At 46.5% G+C, this 21,150-nt stretch overlaps 1 pseudogene; it reads left to right on the top strand.

Moving 5' to 3' along the window:
* Window positions 1–2,038: 2,038 nt before the first annotated feature.
* LOC141990839 (cytochrome P450 2H1-like) lies at window positions 2,039–13,978 on the top strand (annotated as a pseudogene).
* Window positions 13,979–21,150: the final 7,172 nt, after the last annotated feature.

Raw genomic sequence — 21,150 nt, 5'->3', positions numbered from 1 at the left:
ACCTCCAATTTTTTTTGTTATTTTGGAGGAAACTTCCTGGATTTACTTGGCCAGTGGTATCCTTTTATGATTTTCTGGCCCCAAAATCTCTGCCAATGATTGATAATTTGAGAGTTGCTTGGAATAAATATTTGGATACATGACAATCCAATACAATGGAATACAATTGTATCTAATGTTAAAAAAGCAACTATAGACCTGAGACTACAGTTTATTCACCAAAAGTCACTTTTTTGAATATACTGGTCCCCAGATAGGCTAATGGTAATGTCTCTCACAAACGCTGACCGCTGTTGGAAATGTAACTCCCTTGGTGTTCACTCATGTTTTGGGAGTGCCACTGTATCAAGTATTTCTGGTATGAGGTGGGCCAAAGGATCAATTTGATATTGGATGCTAACTTGGAGCCCTCCCCCTCAAGTTTCATTCTTGAATATATTCCTGATACCTGGTGTGGTTCCAATGTGCAGCTTTGGTTGCTAAAAATTAATCCTGCAAAAATGGAAAGGTTAATCCTAGCCAAATATTGGTGTCTGACTCGGTGATATGGTAGACCTCGCAGCTAATGAATGACTGGCTTGTGGCAGAAACAGAATGCCTGAAAAATTCAAAGCAAGTTGGGCTGACTTTTTACAGGTGTGTGATTAACGAAGGTATATTGTTTCCCCTCCCCTCCCTTTATTGTAACCATCTTTATTTGTGTTGTGTATTATGATGAATCTAGTATATTGATTTACAAATAACTGAAGGGTTAACCATCAAGGAGAGAGTGCAGCTCTTGATTAACCATGAGAAGAAATACAGCCCAGTAAAATTTTGGCTGAATCTCACGCAACAATTCTGAAAAGACGGTGGAATTGAATCCCAAGGGAAGTCCCTTCATTTGGGACAGTAAAAGGTGCGCAGAGAAGGCCCTTGTCAGGCCATCCCGGTTATATTACGGCATTTCAGACAGAGCCTCCATTGACCTAAGCCACAGGTGAATAGTGAGGGAGAAAGGCGGGACTCTTGTGTTACCAGGGCCCAGACCACCTCGGCCTTTAGAGGCAAAACCAGCCCCTTGAATTCCTGGGAGAAGGGTTTCTCTCAAGTTCTGTCCACCACTGGTGGCACCCCACCCTCCTCTGCACTCAACATAACCATGGTGGGCACATCTGAACACCCAGCCAGCTAGAGTAGGGGTGAATTTCACCCAGGAGAGATTACTTAGCAAATTAAAGTAGCCCTCACTGGTGGAGACCCAGAAAGGACAGTGATAGTGGGAAAATATGTCCCACAGAGCTGGGGTTAACGGGGGCGGGGTCTCACATCCAGGGCTCTGGTGGACTCACCTTTCCGTGGCTGCTGCTGCAGGCCCTGTGGCAATGCTGGGCTTTATTCTCTCTGTCCTGGGCTGCAAGGGGTGCTGTGGGGCTGCTCCTGGCCCTCCCCCAGGAAAAGGACCCTGATGGTGACAGCTCCTGCCCCTCCTTCTGGCGGTTGCAGGTTCCTTCACCTGGGCACTTAGCACCTGTCTCAGGCAGTGGCACGTTAGACTCTTCAGTCTTCACACCTGTGCCTCAGGTTATCCAGTGGGCATGAGAGTGGGGGGCAACAAGGGGAAAGGCCAGCTCATAGAGGGGCTGGCAGGGAAGAGGGGAGGAGGTGCGAACCAGCCCAACTCATCTCAACTGTATACTGTTCATCCAGCCTTCGTATAAAGCCCGTATAACAGCATGAAAGGCAATCACCACTGTATGTATGTAGTGTTCCAGCTGGCACCAAGCCTCTCGGGGTCGGGTACAACAGTCACATGACATGATTTCATGGAAGTTTGGGCAGCCTTAGAGGGATTCACTTAATGATTAATTTTTGTGCTCTGTCAGCGAGTACACAAGGGGCAAACACAGATGATATGCAAACAAAGATTCAAAGGAGTTGTCCACTAACCTTTTTTAGACCATACTTAATGTTGTTGACCCAGAAGAACTGAGACCCTATTGGCTAATAGCTTGCACTTGCCATTGTACTTTTGCACCATACAATATATAAAAGCTGAAGTACAAAGTAACCTCCTGCCAGAACCCAGAATAATTGCTGCACTCTGCAATGGAACCTCTGGGAGCAACAAGTATTTTCCTGGTGATTTGTGTCTCTTGCCTTCTTTTCCTTTCGGCATGGAGAAAGGTGTCTGGAAGCGGGAAGCTGCCACCTGGCCCTGTTGCTTTTCCCCTCATAGGGAACACGCTGCAGCTGAATATGAGGAACTTGCCCCAATCTGTGCATGAGGTAAGGGGGCTTTCTCCTTATCCAGGGCTTTGGCTCAGGTGGGTTTTAAGCAGAGACTGTGGAAAGAGAACTCTGAAATTTCTGGGGTTTGCGCAGTGGCTCAACTCCTCACGTTTAAGGTTGAATATTTTTTCCACAGAAATATTTAATCTTGAATGCTAGATACAACCTGTTCCTGGCAATGTGTTATTTTTATGATAATGTGTCTTATTCACAGGTAAACCAGAATATGCCCTCTCAGTTGTGCTGCAGCCTGTGCAGGTTATCCTGCAGTGGGGAGTGTGGTCTGGTGGGTTAAGCAGGAAACTGGCAGACAGCAGCCCTGGGTTCTGGTCCCAGCTCTGCAAATGATTCCATGTGTGTGCCTGGGGAAACCACTGAAGTTATTTGTGTGTTTCCCACTTGTAAAACTGATCTAATGATACTTGCCTTCTTCGCAGAACAAGGGTAAGGCCTAGACTGTTGCTGTATTCTGTCAAGTTAACATAGTCATTGGGCTACAGAGAGAATGAGACGAACTCTGTATCCTTGTGGTTAGGTCGCTCACCCAGGATGTGGGAGACCCAAGTTTCTTTCCCAATGACTATTCAGTTATTTATATGAAATGGAACGGCTTCAACGGGAACGACAGAGAGCCCCTTTCCAGAATGACCCACAGCGTGGTGGTTTAGGGCACTCTCCAAAGAGAGGAGAGACCCAGTTTCAGATCCCTTCTTTACATCAGGTATGGGGGGGAATTAAACCCAGCTCTCCCACATCCTAGGTGAGTACCATTCCCACTAAGTTGTGGTTCTCAAACCATGTGGCGGACCACACAAGGGAGGCATGGGAATGGGTCAAAGGAGGTGTGAGTTGGGTGGGGGTTTTTTTGTTTGTTTTGTTCTTTAAAGAGCTCTGGCTGTCAGTCTTGGGTGGCTGGGCTCGTGCCAAAGGGCCCTGCACACCCTGGAGGCAAGGATAAAGGGGACAGGCAGAACTCCGCCACCGGGGCTGACAGCCAGAGCTCTGCCACCAGGGCTTGGGGTCTCCTTCCTGCCCCCCTGCCAATCCCTCACTGGGAAGAGGTGGGGTTCTGGCTGTTAGCTCTGGGGTGACAGTAGCAGCACAGAAGTAAGGGTGCCAATGTGGCGCTAAGTCTTAGGGACTATATTGACGAATGTCACTTCACATTGCCACCCTTACTTCTGTGCTGCTGCTGGCATGGTGCTGCCTTCAGAGCTGGGCACCGAGCCAGCAGCTTCTGCTGCTCTGCTTCACCTTCAGAGCTGGGGGGCGGTATATGTACTTGTGGGGTGGGGGTGGCCGTAAATGACTACAGACACAAAGAAGGAGGGCGCGATCAAATGACTTTGAGAACTGCTGGCCTAGAGGATTAGCTGAGGGTTTTGAGGAGCAACATTTTTCATCTAGGTGTTTATATCCCTTTTTGAGTGTAGTCCTTGGTGGCAGGAGAGCTCTTCCATCAGTTTGTAATTAGATCCACTCTCATTCTTATTCTTAAGTGGATTTAGTAAAAACATATTGGTTCTTTGTGTTAATTTTTTACAGCTCAGTGCAAAGTACGGCCCGTACTTTGCATAATATGCTTAGGCTCACAGCGGGTTGTGGTGCTGTATGGACAGGAGGCTGTGAAGGAAGCTCTGATTGATCAAGGGGATGAGTTCAGTGGAAGAGGAAAACTGGCACTGGTTGACAAGCTTGCCAAAGGAGCAGGTATATTGCTAACAACTTCAGCATGTAGCGCTGATGTTCTCTGTATGTGGAGAACACGACTGAGAAGACCATTGGTGTCTCATTTAGTCCTGTTCTTTGAGGGATACTCACTATAGCCACTTATTCATGTCCAGTGTATTTCTTATTTTTACATGGTACCAGTATATGTACTTTGCTCTAATTACTGTGACAGTTTACACTGTGTAAGAGAACAAAATACAGCCATTGCGCGTGGCAATCAATGGAATTATTTTTCTTGTTCATAATTGCTATAAACAGCAATGAGATTAACGTGTGGGATTTTGAGTTACATACAGAAAAAATGTAATCCAGGGTCTCCAGTAGAACACAAATACAATAATGTTTGCCTTGACGTTGAACCTTTCAATGACCCATGTTTCCCTAGGTTAGAAATTTAGCAAATTGAGTCTGCCCCCACCCTTCTTTCCTATTCTCCTCCCTTTTCCAGGCATTATATTCAGCAATGGGGAGCGGTGGAAGCAGCTTCGCCGATTTGCCCTCACCACGCTCAGAAACTTTGGGATGGGGAAGAAAAGCATTGAGGAACGGATCCAGGAGGAAGCCTGTTTTCTGGTGGAAAGGCTCAAAAAAACACACGGTGGGGAATTGCTGCTTGTAATTCGGAAACTGAGGAGTCAGCTAAAGACTCTTGTTTTCCTTTATTTTGTGATCTTAACTTTGGTTCAAACACCTTATAACTCAAGCCATTAGCTGCACAGATAACAACCTGTGTTTAATGTAAAGGAAGAATATGTGTGAAAAGTTCCCGAGATGACCTTTCCTGGCTGTTATTTCCCATGTTTTCGACCCTCTGATCTGTGGCCAACGGGCAAATGGAAAATGTTTGTCCAGAGCAGGCAGAAGCTAACACAGTGAACCATGTTAGAGTGGATTAGTTTATCTTCCGTGTGTTGGGCTAATAAGACACTCAGGCCTACAGCTTGCTTATTCTGATTTTCTTCTCTGCTAGATGTCTGATACGAGTCTGACTCCTACATTGCATGGGGATGGTCTCCCGAGGAAAGTTTGAAACCACTGTGTAAATTTACAGTGCTTCCTAAGAGATGATGGTGCTTTTATTATTTATTTATTTATGTTCTGTTAGTTTCTAGAGGTCCCATCCAAGGCAGCTCCTTTGCCTATGGGTTGTGCTAATAAACAGTTTGAGATAGTCCCTGCCCCAAGCAACGTACATATTAAATACACATGACGAAGAAAAAGTGGAGAAAGGAAGAATTATTTTCTCTCTTTCGGAGATGGGGAACTGAAACACAGAGAGATTAAGTGACTTGCTCGAGGTCACACCTGGAAGTTTGTGGCAGAGCTGGGAATTGTATCCAGATTTCCTGAGACCCAGGCCACTGCCTTAACCACAAGACCATCCCACCTCTTGCAATATACAGTACACCATTAAGGGCTAAAATGAAGTTGACTGTCCATCTCGGTGAATTGTGTGGATGAGAGGAGAATGCACGGAGAACCTTCCCCACCTGTGATTCAGAAGCAAGGGAGAGCCACTTTACTGCTGTTGCCTCGTGTGTATCCTGAGCCAAGGGCAGCTGCTCCTGTAGATAAAAGAAATCTGCCTGGGTGAGGGCCAGGAGCAGGAGCCTGCTATGAGGCGAGAACACACTGCATGGAGAAAATGCTGCTTCTGGATGTTCTCGCTGTGCAGTGTGTTCTCAGGTCAGAGGGGTGAAGTCTTGTAGACAATTCCCTTGAACACTGCATAGGCCCCACTGCATTACAGGAGTTTGTGACAGTGCTACAAGCAATGGCTCAGGCAGAATCCTCTGAATGCAGGATCCTGTTCTGAATGGGATACTGTCTGTCAGGCCTGTGTAAAGAGCTCACGGCAGACAGGCAGGCCTCACTCGGAGAGAGACTGATGGTCCCTGGTCAGACCAGAGTGTGTCAGGCAGAGAGCAGCAAAGGAGACAGTGTGAAAACTGATTCCCAGCAAAATGGGGACAATCATTTAATATAAATTTACAGAGATAGCATTGGGGAAGCCCTAGGTGGAGGATGAGGGAAATATCTGTGCTATTTTTCATAAATACCTTGTGCTCCTCAGTTTACCTGTGTGATATTATCCTGCCTGACTGTACAGAATTAAGTAAAAGGAGGCTGAAAGGGGGACAGCAAGAGGAAATGAAATAATGGCAAAGATAAGTACGATCAGAGAGAATGCCACTGGTAATAATGGAGAAGCTGTTAGTTTGAGAACAGCCCCAGCTTAGCTTCAGTTAATTGGCAAAGTATTGTCTTCCCGGACAGAAACTAGTATCCAACTGGGATACTAATATCTTAGAGAGTCTCACCGAAGCAGGAAGGGAGTTGAGTGAGATGGAGGTAACTGGGCTGAATGGAACTTACCGAAGCTTGCAAGGAGAGATTGTTTCGATAAAAGGAATGTGTGTAGAAGCCTTTATTGTTTCTTGTTTTTGCTCTGTGTGCTGTATACTTTTGAGTGGATAAATAACACTTTGTTTTGGAGATTGTTGGTTTTTTGAGTCGCTTTGATCACCCGCTGGTCACAGGTCCCTGGAGGGAAAGGGCTCACAGGTGCCCAGCACAGAGCAGCCTGTCATGCTAATATAGTTGGGAAGTAGTGAGTCTGCTGCTCAGCTATTCAGTCCAAGGGTGGTTAGACTGCGGGGTTCCTCCCATTCAGAGCAGGGCAGGAACTCAGGCTGTCACCTGAGGTGGGGTCTGGAGAGGGACTGAGAGGGGTCTAAAGCCCAGCTCACCCTGGAACTGTGACACCAGAACTCACCCTCCCCAATGAATATTCGGGACTGCACTCTCGGCCTGGGGCCAGGACATCCAGAACTTCCCAATAACATCAATGGATGTGATGCTGTAGGTGAAAATACTGAATTAAAAATTGGACTCTCGTTTCGTTTTGTTGCAGAGCGACCCTTTGACCCCACCATCCCTCTCACCCATGCTGTCTCCAACATCATCTGCTCCGTTGTCTTTGGGAACCGGTTTGACTATAAAGATCGGAAGTTTCTGGCAGTCATTAATCTCACAGAGGAAAACAATGAACTCTTCCGCTCTTTCCTGGGACAGGTGTGTTCAGTGGTTTTTTCCACTCTTCTCCTTTGTAATGGGGGAAGGGATAGATCTTTCTTTCTTTCACTGTTACTTTTCCTTAAATAATTATTTCGTTCCCATAATGTTCCTGTTCTCCTCATAAGGCTTGCAGCTATTACCAATCCCAGCCTCAAACTTGTTTCTAAGGATTATTTAAATTCCCACACAAACCACTTCATTTGCTCAGAATTACGTTTGCTCAAGGACATTCCCTTTCAACACTATTGGAAAAAGTCAAGGAAACTGCCAATTAAATCATTAGCATCCAAATCATTGCAATTCACATGCCTTAGTATATTCACAATGGGATACCTGAATGTGGTCACATTCCTCACCTGCAAAGCAAACTCCTTTTCGTTTCTAGTACCCAGCCACCCACACATCCCATTGCTGAAAATCTCACCAAATGCACAACAGTCGAACTCAGTCAAAATCAACGGAGTTCCAGCAGCAGACAGTTTGGCCCCTTGATTCCAACCTGAGGAAGACTAAGATATCTTTTACGTTTTATTTCTGCCTATGAAAATGTGAGCTAGGTTTGCGAACTTGAGTGTGATTTTCAAGAACAGCACGTTTGTATTGGTGATGCTTTTGTGTTGGAAATAATGGAGATTATTGTAGCGAATAGAACTGAGTGTCACTGCAGTTTCTGTGAGGAATATGTGTGTATTGAGTAGAATGAGTTAGTGAAGCATGAGACGTTCTTTCGAATGCATTTGCACAGGAACGTGCCACAAAAGTATTGTATTGTGCTGCTGTAACTGAGTCAATTGATTATTTGGTGTGTCCAGATAAACCAAGATGTGCTTTTCCTTCCATCCTTCTAGCTGTACAATTTTTTCCCAACTCTCATGGATTATATACCTGGGCCTCACCACAAGTTAGTTAAAAATTCAGAGGAGTTTAAAAGCTTTGTTCTGGAGAGAGTGAAGATGCACAAAGAGTCTCTGGATCTCAGCTGCCCTCGAGACTTCATCGATGCTTTCCTCATCAAAATGGAACAGGTATGTGAGGGCAGCCGCCCTTCCCCATTGCTGTGGAGTGGGTTATACATATCGTGGGTATTTATCACTCTGTACAAGACCCAAAGACAGACCTGGTGTCTGCCCCTGGGATTTACATTCTAAAAGGCAAGCCCTGCTCACCTCATTTGTGTGAGTAGTGCCGGTGATGCCAGTGGGACTACACCAATGAGGAAGACAAATCTAAGGGTATGTGCACACTGCAATGAAAGACCCACAGCACAGCCACGGCTGGCCCAGGTCAGCAGACTTGGGCTTGAAGGGCTCGGTCTGCAGGGTTATAAAATTGCAGTGTAGATGTTGGTGCTTGGACTGCAGCCCAAGCTCTGGGATTGTTCCTTCTTTGTGGGCTTCAGAGCCTGGGCGACAGCCCTAGCCCATATGTCTACACTGCAATATTATAGCCCCTCAACCCGATCCCCACGAGCCCAAGTCAGCTGACCCAGGCCAGCCGTGGGTCTTTTATTGCAGCGTATACATGTCTTAAAAGGACAGAGCACCCAATGCAGGTATCAACAGCATCTGGCAATGTATAGGCTGGCTCTGTTGGAGGTTAGCCATTGAAAGGGTTTTATTTACAAGGTGGACAGAAGCACTTTTACTGGTATGTGTTAGCATCAGTGGGATTAGTAGAAGAAAGCAGTTTCTAATGGCTTCCTATGTCGACACCCACAGACCTAAGCTATTACCAGCTTCTTTGGAAACCCCACCTGCTAATCTCCTGCAATATTTTACAGCAACAGCCTCTTCGATGTTCTACCACTGCACCTCTCGGTCAGCAGGTAGCCAGGCATCTGCCTTTTCAAAGGGGATCTCACTTTCTTTGGAGCATCAGATTCAATCCTTCTGGCTTGAAGGCTAAAAATTGGTTAGAAACATCTGGTTTCCTTTCTGGTTCAAAGTTTTCAAGGGCATTATTGCTGCCCATGCAAACAAAATATGAAAGCAAAGGGAATCAACAACAGTTAAAAATACAGATGAAAACTAACCAGGTAAAAGTAATGCTCCAATTCTCCTCTAATAGAAAAGGCCATATATTTCCACAGCAATGACCCAAAACACCCCAGCAGTGCTACTGCAATCTCCAGGGCCGTGGCCCATTTTCTGTAAGGATTTTTATAAAGATGCCAAGTGGGTCACAGAGCAGGTAGAAGATGAGAGGGTTTGGGCCTGTATGGATAGATCCCCGCTTACAGCCAATGATCAAACAACAATAACAAGTCTCTCTCTGCAGGAACGACAGAACGGCCAGTCAGAATTTAACACTGATAACTTGTTAAGAAGCACATTGGATTTATTCTTTGCTGGAACAGGGACATCCAGCCTCACCCTGAGACATGGACTCCTGATTCTTCTGAAATACCCAGAAATAGAAGGTACCCCACGGACACACACAATTTTAAGTTTTGGAGAGATGAGGGGATGACATGGCTCAAGGGATCTCTAATGGATACAGACCCCTGTCCCTTAAGTCACCAGACCAAATTTGGCTGGGGCTGGACGTAAGCCACATTAGCGCTGTGTGCAAGCTGTTCACTGGTTTATGTGAAACTGAGAGGTGTTTGGGGATGGGTGTGTTACTTCAATTTGCATAGACAGGTGTCCACATTTGAAAAGCACCATCACAACCGGCATTACTCCGCCTCCTCAGGGGCGGTCTCAGCACAGGGTCCTCAGCCTGAGTAAGACATTGTGACTGGATTCCTTTCTCACCTCCAGTCCAAGTTAAGGCTACTGGGCTGGGGGAAAGTGTATGTGTTTGTGCGGGAGAAACCTGTGCTGCCACTGACAAGAAGGTGCCTGGTCTATGGGTAACAGGAGCCTTCGCATTCCAGGGCTGTCAGATGGCCCCCTCTGTGATGGGATTCCCGCCGTACAACCTGGAACTGGGGTACCATTGTTCCCCCCTTAGCGTTCCAGCCTGGGCTGTCTTTCATAATGCTTTGCTAGTGACAAGCAGCAACCCCCTTTGTGAGCTGTTATCACTGAGTACAACAGCATGTGGAGCCCCACACGCAGATACATTGCATGAATGCTCCCTGAGCCTTTCATGAATCACACAGAGAAAAGCACCAGCAAATCTCCCAAGCCCCCAGCCTTGCACCTCAGAGCTGTACCGTCTTGCTGTGGTCAGAAGCCCGACCAGTGTAAGTTCATTACCCAGTCCAGCCCTCCCTCGATGTGGAGAGGACATGCACTAGCCTTTGTAAACTGAACTGAGATTTCCCAAGCACTTTAACCAAAACACACTGTTTTAGGTAAAGTATAAAAGAGGTTTATTAACTACAGAAAGATAGATTTTAAGTCATTATAAGTGGTAGGCACAAAAGGTCAGAGAGAGTTACCAAAGAAAATAAAAGGTAAGCACGCAGTCTAAATCCTGAACCTCATTAGACTGTCCAGTGTTTGGATCAAGCTGTTCTCACCCCACTGGATGCTGCAGGTAGGTTACAATCCTTAACACATAGGCTTCCCCTTTAAGCCTGGGACCAGTCTCCTCAGTTCAAGGCTTGGTCTTCCCAGCATTGTTTTTGCTTCCAGTGTAGGTGGGGGAGGAGAAAGGCAAAAGCATGAAGCCACTGTTCCCTATTTTATATCCGCAGTCCATGTACCTGGAAAACACTAGCTTAGGTATGTCCTGGTGGGCTTTGCTGAGTCACAGAGTGGAGCAATCTCCCATTGTGTGATGCTTGTGCAGCTCTCTTACAGCACTGTAAATCCCTTGTTTAAAAGTCCCTCGCTGATTAATGGTAGTTTAACACCCTCCTGGGAGTGGATCCCCTCCTTTGTTGTCACTGGAGAACTGGCAGTTGCCAACTCTCAAGTGTACAACATATTTCAGTAACAACCATAGAGCAAAATCTCCTAACTTCATACTCACTAATGATATACATATTTGGACAGAACAGTGGGTTTCAGCAGATCATGACCTTTCATATAATATCTTACATGGCATGCTGTGTATGAAATATATCATAATCATATGACAGGAGTGGATATGGGGGTTCCAGGGTGCTGCTTTGAGATACAGAGTGCTACACCCTCCCCTCAAATAAAGGCAAGTGTTAGAGATTTATCAACACCCAGCTAATATCCAGTGCTAATTCCAATCTCATGGGCTTCCTCCAAGGTCATGTGGATGATTGACTTTGATGGGGGGAAATTTTAGGCCTCAATCTCTTGCGTAGCAGTTAGTTATATGCTCTGGCGATAACATCACACTGTGTTCTCTTTTAGTACACAACCAGGCATGAGCCATATCACTGCCCTAATAATTACATTTTTGGCACTTTATCCTAGATACCACGTACAATAGTTTCAGTAACCCAAAACTAACTGTTATATTGTTATAACTTGTTATATTCCCAACCATGTATCTGCTGAGACGTGTATATTTCTGGCTGTGTGACAGAATGGGGGCAAAATTATGGGAATCCTGTTCTTTAGCTTTATTGTTAACCTTGTTCATTTGATGACAGCGAAAGTTCATGAAGAGATTGACCGTGTGATTGGCCGAAGCCGAAGCCCCTGCATGGCGGACCGAAGCCAGATGCCCTACACAGATGCTGTGATACATGAGATGCAGAGATTCATTAACCTTGTCCCGATGGGTGTCCCGCATGCAGTGACCAGAGACACTCATTTCAGACAATATGTTATCCCCAAGGTTAGTTCTCAACGTTTCAAGCAGGCTGTGCAAAGCTTTCCCTCTTTTTGGAGCCTCTTTTGGGAGGTCAGTTTCTGAGCTGGTTTCATCTCTCCACCAAGATTTAGTCCTGCTGACGTGTTAATGTGCACCACAACTCACAGTGACCATGTTCTAGGTTTCTAATTGAGTTACACTGGGAGTTGTATAGGACTTTTTAGCTTTAATAAAATGATGATGATGATAATAATAATAATGCATTTTATTTCTTATAAATAGTGATGTGGAAACCATTGGTGCAATGACTAAATTATGAAGACCAGGGAATGTCAAATGCTTCCAAACAGCAGCTGAGAGATGCACCTAACACTTCTGGATCTTAACCAGACTTTTCCCAATCTCTTAGATGTAGAAATCGGGCTGGCAGTCTAATGCGAGGAGCCTTTCTCATGAGATTCCAGGATCTCCTTGTTGAAGGTGGGCTCCCATTTGGTGAGGTTCCCTTTTCTCCTGGAATTTTAATATTTCTGGTTCTGGTTCCAGGGGATGCAGGAAAATGAAGGAAAGTAAAACATGTCCCACTACCCAGCCCAGTGAATTCTGGAGGCTTCTCTGCTGTGGACAGTGTCCACTTTAACTCTCTTTATCTGTGTTTGCTAATTCAGGGCACCACTATATTCCCTGTCCTGCAATCGGTCCTATATGACAGCAGGGAATTTCCAAAACCAGAGCAATTTAACCCGGGACATTTCTTGGATGAAAATGGTGCCTTTAAGAAGAGTGACTTCTTCATGCCTTTTTCTGCAGGTAAAAGAAGCCATGTTTGTTTCAGGTCCCAGACCATTCTCTCTTAGCTTTGTCTTGAGTAAACACAGAGTTCTCAAACTGTAGTGTGCAGAGACTTTTCAGGCCGTTCATGAAGCAGAGCCTCTCGCAACAGTGAAGCATCTGTTGGTCTCCAGTGTCTTTTTTAACTTATTGAACACGCACTACTCTCCGCTCTGCCTGACAACTTCACACCTTCCTTTGTCTGTCTGTGTCAGCCTGCAGTGGACAAATTGTGATTGAATGTGCATGCAAAAGTAAAGTTGAAGGGAGTAACATGCAACAGGGCAGAAGTCGTCTGCATAGTCACCTGGAGAGAGATCAGTAGGGGCTGCTTAACTTCTCAACTTTACTCCAATCAAGGAAGATCCCGTCACTCTGTTAAAAAACCCTGTTTGCTGTTCTCCATCCTACTACTCCGTATGCCTGCACCTCCCTACCTGTTACTTCCACTCGAGAACCACTGTCATTCCCCCCATAAACATATTAACTGGCTTGGGACCTGCATTAACTATTCCTCAAACCCCACATCTGCCCACCGGTCTCCACATATTGATTTTTAAGAGGCCACTTTTTATATGGAACTCAGCCTTTAAAACAATCTGTGAGAGGCTTCTAAAGCCCCCAAACACTTCCATACCTTCCCAAACTCTGGCAGACGGCCATTATCCTCCATGTTATTACGCCGAATCACTCTGTGCATCTAACTTTAATCCGGAGGTTTGGTTTCATTGTAACAATATTTAACATATGTTGCAAAGAAAGATCTCCTGCATCTCCTCAACATTGCTTTTTCATTGCAGGGAAACGGATTTGCATGGGAGAGGGTCTGGCTCGGATGGAGATATTTTTGTTACTGACAACGATTTTGCAGAATTTTACCTTGAAATCTCTCGTTGAACCCAAGGACGTTGATATAACTCCAGTGATGAGTTTTGGGTCAAATGCACCAAAACCATACCAGCTCTGTGTTTTGCCTCGATAAAGACCATGAAAAGCCACCTCAATGACCTTGAATTAATTTGGTTGTCTATGGTCCTGGATTCATTAATACAGAAATGAACTCATTGTGCTGTAACAGAGACAGATAAATAACCCAGCTTTGTAAGTAACTGGGACTTAACAAAATTAAGTGTAATACCAGAAATAAATATATAATGGCCCCCAGCCAGGTATAGTGACCCTGCAGTGTTCTCAGATGTGACTGGTTTTGACAAAAGTGGGGTAAGCTTTCAGTTCATTTGTGTGGTAGTTCATTTCCGGTGTAGCATTTTGGAAGCTTAGCTTGGCATGTGCCAACTCCTGTACAATACACTGAGGAGGCTGCAGACTTTTTTATCCCCCAGACCTAATCTTGTCCTACAAATAAATATGCTGTAATTGAAACAGGCTGAAAAAGAATTGCATTGGAGACTATTTTATCCATCCCATTGACATCCACTGCCTTTCCCCAATACCTCATTTGTGAGCGGAATTTGAGCCTGATTTATCAACCTTTACCAGGGTTATAATTAGGAAGGCCAAAAAAGAACTTGAAGAACAGCTAGCCAAAGTCTCAAAAAGTAGTAGCAAAAATGTTTTTAAGTCCATCAGAAGCAGGCAGCCTGCTAAACAACCAGTGGGGCCACTGGACGATCGAGATGCTAAAGGAGCACTCAGGGATGATAAGGCCATTGCGGAGAAATTAAATGAATTCTTCAAGGCCGAAGATGTGAGGGAGATTCCCAAACCTGAGCCATTCTTTTTAGGTGACAGATCTGAGGAACTGTCTCAGATTGAGGTGTCATTAGAGGAGGTTTTGGAACAAATTGATAAATTAAACAGCAATATGTCACCAGGCCCAGACGGCATTCACCCAAGAGTTCTGAAGAAACTCAAATGTGAAATTGCAGAACTACTAAGTGTGGTTTGTAGCCTATCATTTAAATCAGCTTCTGCACCAAATGACTGGAGGATAGCTAATGTGATGCCAATTTTTAAAAAGGGCTCCAGAGGTGACCCCGGCAATTACAGGCAAGTAAGCCTGAATTCAGTACTGGGCAAACTGGTTGAAACTATAGTTGGAGCCCAGTGCGGATACAAAAATGTGGACTCGCAACCATTAGAATCAATGTGCATCCGATCTGCAATCTGCTAGGCATCTTTTATGTGTATCTACGCATCTTTCATGTGAGTGGGGGGAGTGGGATCTTGCAGGGAAGAGGTGATGTGAGGGTGGGGCTTGGGGTAAGGAGTGGTGTGGGGGTGGGGTCTTGAGGAGAAGGGGCAGCACGGGAGCAGAGGCTGTGGGGAAAGGGCGTCACATCACATGCTGCTCTCTGGGATTCGCGAGTGATGGCAGCAGCAGTGTGTGTTGCTTCACAGCGGGGCAGAGGGGTTCCTTTTCGACCAGGCATTCCAGTCGAAAACTGAACACCTGGCAACCATACCCCCGCCCCCTGGGCTGCCTGAGCCAGACACCCTGGGCCAGGTGCTGCTGGTAAGTAGAGCCCTGCATGGCTGTATCTGCATCCAATCCACTATTCACAAAAATGGTCCATGGATATCCGCGGATATCAGCGGATTTGCGGAGCTCTAACTTTTGTTTAAGCTGGCCAGTGCCACAGCGCTGCACCACTCCATCTCGGGACATGCCACCCCAGCCATGCCACCCGCCTGGGGAAAATGCCAGGGAGGGAGGTGGGATTGGAGGAGTTTGTGAGTGCTAGGGGGTGGGACTTATTTATAAATGTTTATTACTTTTCAGTTAACCTGAACCATGGCCTTCCCCAGATCCTATTTTCCTGTTCCCAGTAATTCCCCACTCCGTTCGTTGCTATTCTGGGTGTGTCATCCCATCACTGGGGTTTGTGCTATTTACCTTATTGTCCCTCGTGTACCGGCCATTACACGCCTTGCCAGCGGTTAGTGTGATCGCTGAGCTTGCAAGGGACGCCACCCTGGCACAGTGCAAAGTCACTTGAGAGGAGGCAATGGGCAGTGGCAGCAGCAAAGGACCCAGCAGCTGACCCACGTCAAGAGAGGGGAGAAGCCACATCAGATATTGGTGATAGCAAGCAGGAGGGAGAGAAAAGGGAGGGAGGACGGTTAAGCCATATCTTGGGGAGGGGCCACACCAGAAATGGGGGCTCTGTTCTGAGCTCTACCCCTCAGTGGCCAGTTCCTTCTTCATTTGAGGACAGTTACAAACTAACACACCTAGGGGAAAAGAATCCAAAATACAGGTAAGTGGTTGGAGATACTCAGTGAGGAACAAGTCTTGTAGATGGGGGTAGCTGTAGATGTGGTATATCTTGACTTTAGTAAAGCTTCTGATACTGTCCTGCATGACTGTCTCATAAACAAACTAGGGAAATGCAACCTGGATGGAGCTACTATAAGGTGGCTGTAAAACTGGTTGGAAAACCATTCCCAGAGAGTAGTTATCAGTGGTTCACAGTCATGCTGGAAGGACATAACGAGTGAGGTCCCGCAGGGATCAGTTCTGGGTCCAATTCTGTTCAATATCTTCATTAATGATTTAGATAATGGCATAGAGCAGCAGTGGGCAACCTGCAGCCCACGGGCCACATTCGGCCCATCAGGGTAATCTGATTGCGGGCCGCAAGACATTTTGCTGCCATTGACGGTCCTCAGGCACGACCCCCCCATAGCTCCCAGTTGCCGTGGTTCGCTGTTCCCAGCCCATGGGAGCTGCAGGAAGTGGCAGGCTACAGGGATTACCCTGATGGGCCGCAGGTTGCCCACCACTGGCATAGAGAGTATACTTATAAAGTTTGCAGACAATACCAAGCTGGGAGGGGTTGCAAGTGCTTTGGAGGATAGGATTAAAATTCAAAATGATCTGGACAAACTGGAGAAATGGTCTGAAGTAAATAGGATGAAATTCAATAAGGATGAATGCAAAGTACTCCCCTTAGGAAGGAAAAATGAGTTGCACACATACAAAATGGGAAATGACTGCCTGGCAAAGAGTACTGCATAAAGGGATCGGGAGATCATAGTGGACCACAAGCTAAATATGTCATAGTGGACCATAAGCTAAACAGTGTAACGCTGTTGCAAAACAAGCAAACATCATTCTAGGATGTATTAACAGGAGTGTTGTAAGCAAGACACAAGTAATAATCCTTCTGCTCTACTGTGCGCTGATTAGGCCTCAACTGGAGGATTGTGTCCAGTTCTGAGTGCCACATTTCAGGAAGGATGTGGACAAATTGGAGAGAATCCAGAGAAGAGCAACAAAAATGATTAAAGGTGTAGAAAACATGACCTATGAGGGAAGATTGAAAAAATTGTGTTTGTTTAGTCTGGAAAAGAGGAGACTGAGTGGGGACATGATAACAAGTTTTCAAGTACATGAAAGGTTGTTACAAGGAGGAGGGAGAATTTTTTTTTCTTAACCTCTGAGGATAGGACAAGATGCAATGGACTTAAATTGCACCAAGGGAGATTTAGGTTGGTGTGGTGTTTAGATGTTGCTTGTAATGATTAGAATTAGGAGCACTGGCTGTTGGGAATCTGAAAGGACAGGAAACAGGAAGGAGGGGGGAAGAGTTGAGAGGCTGGGAGAAAGCTACAGAGGGTGCAGCAGCAGCTTGGTAAAGAGGTTTCCACTTTGAAAATAAAGTCCTGTTGAAGCTTGTTAGTACCTTGCATGGTTGATACAACAGTTGGACATTAGAAAAAACTTCCTAACTGTCAGCGTGCTTAAGCACTGGAATTAATTGCCTAGGGAGGTTGTGGAATCTCCATCATTGGAGATTTTTAAAAGCAGGTTAGACAAACACCTGTCAGGGATGGTCTAGATAATACTTAGTCCTGCCACGAGTACTGGAGACTGGACTAGATGACCTCCGAAGGTCCCTTCCAGTCCTATGATTCTATTACACTAAAAAAGATGGGAATAGCAAAATAGATGGATCTGAGTCTGCAATACAAATGCAGAGGCAAATCAGCTGGTGTAATTTTGGGCTCTGTGTCCAGAGACACCATGAGGTAGGGAGGTGGTAAGAGTGGGAACTCTAGATGGCGCTGTGAGACCATGTTTAGATCACTGCCCACAATCAGCCACATTTCGGTGCCCGAATATCAGCAAACTGATGGGTATTCAGAGAAGAGAAAAGTGGACACCAGAGGGCACTGGGAGTAAGGTGGATGCAGGTTGATTCAGCTCCAAAGCAGCCTACAGGGAATCCTCAAACATTGTACCCTAAACCCCATCACCCGGCCCTGAGAAATATGGTGCCTGACTACAGAAACCCCACCATGCCCTCTAGCTCTGCATCTTCCTCGCCGAATCCAAAAGAACCGAAAAAATAGAAGAGATCTGCCTCCTCCCCTTCTACAAACACAATGGTGCATGAGACTGACGGAGCACAGCTGATGGCTGTACTACAGCCATTGGCCACAAATACTCTTCAAATTAAATCTACAGTTTCCACCCACCAGGCCATCATGACTGAGATTCAGAGTGCACAACAAGCTCTGTCCAGACCGATGGGTGAAGCAGAACCCAGAATTTCTGGAGTGGAAGATGATTTTAAAGAGAACATATTACAGTTTATGAAGAACTGTAATGATATCAAGAACGTGAAGACCAAGCTAATTGATCAAGAAATCCACTCACGATGATGTAACATCAGGGTTGTGGGTGTCCCTGAGGGAATAGAGAAACCCTCTGAATTTGTCCCTAAACTGCTAGCTAAGTTGCTGGATCTGCCAGTAGATTTGTTTTGATATAGAACAGGCACACGGGCCCTTGCCCCCAAGCCAGCTCCAGGAAGTTGCCCAAGAGCACTGATTCTGAAGTTCCTGACGTTTGCTACTAAGGAGCTTATATTGCAGAAATCCAGAGGGGAAAAAATGAGCTGCTATCAGGAAAACCAGCAATGAGAGTACTACTCTTTCAAAATTATGCCCATGACCTGGTTGCGATGAGGGCTGCTTTTAACCAAGCAAACAATTGGCCAGAAAGATGGACTTGAAACATTTCATTAAATACCCAGTAATGCTCCATGTTAAGAACGGCAAGAAGATAGTCCAGAGGGTATGATGAGATAACTGGCTCTGTAGATATGGGCAAAGCGGAGGGCAACAAAAATGATTAGGGGGCTGGAGCACATGATTTAGGAGGAGAGGCTGAGGGAACTGGGGTTATTTAGTCTGCAGAAGAGAAGAGTGAGAGGGGATTTGATAGCAGCCTTCAACTACCTGAAGCTCATTTTAAAATATTCAGGATTGGACTATTTCTTTGTGTCACAAGACTTGATCAATTCAGTGACTAACTGTGACATTGATACTATTGTATCAGACCATGGTCCTAAACATATGTCTTTTAGGGCCCCAGCATATGCATCTGCAACTAAAATGTGGAGTTGAAATACCTCTCTGCTGTTTGGTACCTCATTTGTTAACTCCATACAGAAGAGTTAGATCTTTTTTCAAACAACAAATGCCGCAATCGCTTCATCAGCTGCCGCACTTTGGGAAGCCTTTAAAGCAGGGGTTGGCAAACTACGGCCCTGGAGCTGCATCTGGCCCTTCAGCCATTTTAATCTGGCCCTTGAGCTGCTGCCAGGGAGTGGGATCGGGGGCTTGCTCCATGCCACTCCCGGAAGCCGTGGCACGTCCCCCCTCCAGCTCCTATGTGTTGGGGCATCCAGGAGGCTCTGCATGCTGCCCCTGCCCCAAGTGCTGCCCCCGTAGCTCCTATTGGCCAGCAAATGGGGCTAATGGGAGCTGCAGGGGCGGTGTCTGTGGACAGGGCAGTGTGCAGAGCCGCCTGGCCATGCCTCCATGTAGGAGGCGGAGGGGGGACATGCCGCTGCTTCCGGGAGCTGCTTGAGGTAAGCACTGCCCAGAGCCTGCACCCCGACCCCCTCCCATGCCCCAACCCCTTACCCCAGCCCTGATCCCCCTCATGCCCTCCAAACCTCTTGGTCCCACCCTCCTGCACCCCAGAGTCCGCAGCTGGAGCCCGCACCTCCCCACCCACAACCCAATCCCCTGCCCCAGCCTGGAGCTCCCTCCTGCACCCTGAACTCCTTATTTCTGGCTCCACCCCAGAGCCCACACTGCCAGCCGGAGCCCTCACCCCAACCCCCAATTTCGTGAGCATTCATGGCCCGCCATACAATTTCCATACCCAGATGTGGCCCTCGGGCCAAAAAGTTTGCTCACCCCTACTTTAAAGCCTTCATCAGAGGCTGCCTCATCTCTTATGCCACCTTTAAAAAGAAATGGAGAGAATATAAAATTGATAGCCTTGTGATGGAAACTAAGCCCTGGTCTACACTAGGACTTTAGGTCGAATTTAGCAGCGTTAAATCGATGTAAACCTGCACCGGTCCACACGATGAAGCCCTTTTTTTCGACTTAAAGGGCTCTTAAAATCGATTTCCGTACTCCAACCCTGACAAGTGGATTAGCACTTAAATCGGCCTTGCCGGGTCGAATTTGGGGTACTGTGGACACAATTCGATGGTATTGGCCTCCGGGAGCTATCCCAGAGTGCTATATTGTGACCACTCTCAACACAGCACTCTCAACTCAGATGCACTGGCCAGGTAGACAGGAAAAGAACCACAAACTTTTGAATCTCATTTCCTGTTTGGCCAGCGTGGCAAGCTGCAGGTGACCATGCAGAGCTCATCAGCAGAGGGGATCTGATCGCTGTATGGGGAGAGGAATCCGTGCTATCAGAACTCCGTTCCAGTTTTTGAAATGCCAAAACCTTTGTCAAAATCTCCCAGGGCATGAAGGACAGAGGCCATAACAGGGACCTGAAGCAGTGCCGCGTGAAACTTAAGGAGCTGAGGCAAGCCTACCAGAAAACCAGAGAGGTGAATGGCCGCTCCGGGTCAGAGCCCCAAACATGCCGCTTCTATGATGAGCTGCATGCCATTTTAGGGGGTTCAGCCACCACTACCCCAGCCGTGTTGTTTGACTCCTTCAATGGAGATGGAGGCAACACGGAAGCAGGTTTTGGGGACGAAGAAGATGATGATGATGAAGTTGTAGATAGCTCACTGCAAGCAAGCGGAGAAACCGGTTTTCCTGACAGCCAGGAACTGTTTCTCACCCTGGACCTGGAGCCAGTACCCCCCGAACCAACCCAAGGCTGCCTCCTGGATCCGGCAGGCGGAGAAGGGACCTCCGGTGAGTGTACCTTTTAAAATACTATACATGGTTTAAAAGCAAGCATGTGAAAGGATTAATTTGCCCTGGCATTCGCGGCTCTCCTGGATGTACTCCCAAAGCCTTTGCAAAAGGTTTCTGGGGAGGGCAGCCTTATTGCGTCCTCCATGGTAGGATACTTTACCACACCAGGCCAGTAGCACGTACTCGGGAATCATTGTACAACAAAGCATTGCAGTGTATGTTTGCTGGCATTCAAACAACATCCGTTCTTTATCTCTCTGTGTTTATCCCCAGGAGAGTGAGATATCATTCATGGTCACCTGGTTGAAATAGGGTGCTTTTCTTCAGGGGACACTCAAAGGTGCCCGTTCCTGCTGGGCTGTTTGCCTGTGGCTGGACAGAAATGTTCCCTGC

Source organism: Natator depressus, chromosome 7 (assembly GCF_965152275.1).
Source record: "Natator depressus isolate rNatDep1 chromosome 7, rNatDep2.hap1, whole genome shotgun sequence".
NCBI lineage: Eukaryota > Metazoa > Chordata > Testudines > Cheloniidae > Natator > Natator depressus.
The sequence above is the reverse complement of the archived record's forward strand: the minus strand, read 5'-3'. Positions and strand labels throughout refer to the sequence as shown.